Here is a 321-nt window from a genome sequence, read left to right as displayed (position 1 = left end):
CGACAGCGACTATACCGGGCATGTCTCTCGACCTCAGTATTTTCGTCTAATCATCTTGCCTAATTATCTTTCTTTATCTCTCTCTGTCATCCAATCATCTGCCAATTAACGCAGGTCATCATACGTAGATTGTGCCCGAGGTGGGACCAGAAAGACACTCCTCCACTTAAGCGTTTCTTCTCCGGAGTCTTTCGTTTATCGTTGGAATTTTATTTATGGCGATGGTGTTTTGTCAGCTGTGACGTCAGACATGGCTCGTGGGATGTCACGTGGGGGACGGGGAATGAGAAGGCGAGAGAAATGGAGAGATTGGATGTAACA

At 46.7% G+C, this 321-nt stretch overlaps 1 protein-coding gene across 1 annotated transcript in view; it reads right to left on the bottom strand.

The window, feature by feature from the left end:
* LOC119594816 (indian hedgehog protein-like) overlaps positions 1–321 on the bottom strand; it is a 99,252-nt gene that overhangs the window by 17,493 nt on the left and 81,438 nt on the right.

This window comes from Penaeus monodon, chromosome 34, assembly GCF_015228065.2.
Source record: "Penaeus monodon isolate SGIC_2016 chromosome 34, NSTDA_Pmon_1, whole genome shotgun sequence".
Taxonomy (NCBI): Eukaryota; Metazoa; Arthropoda; class Malacostraca; order Decapoda; family Penaeidae; genus Penaeus; species Penaeus monodon.
This window is presented reverse-complemented; position numbering and strand designations above follow the sequence as displayed.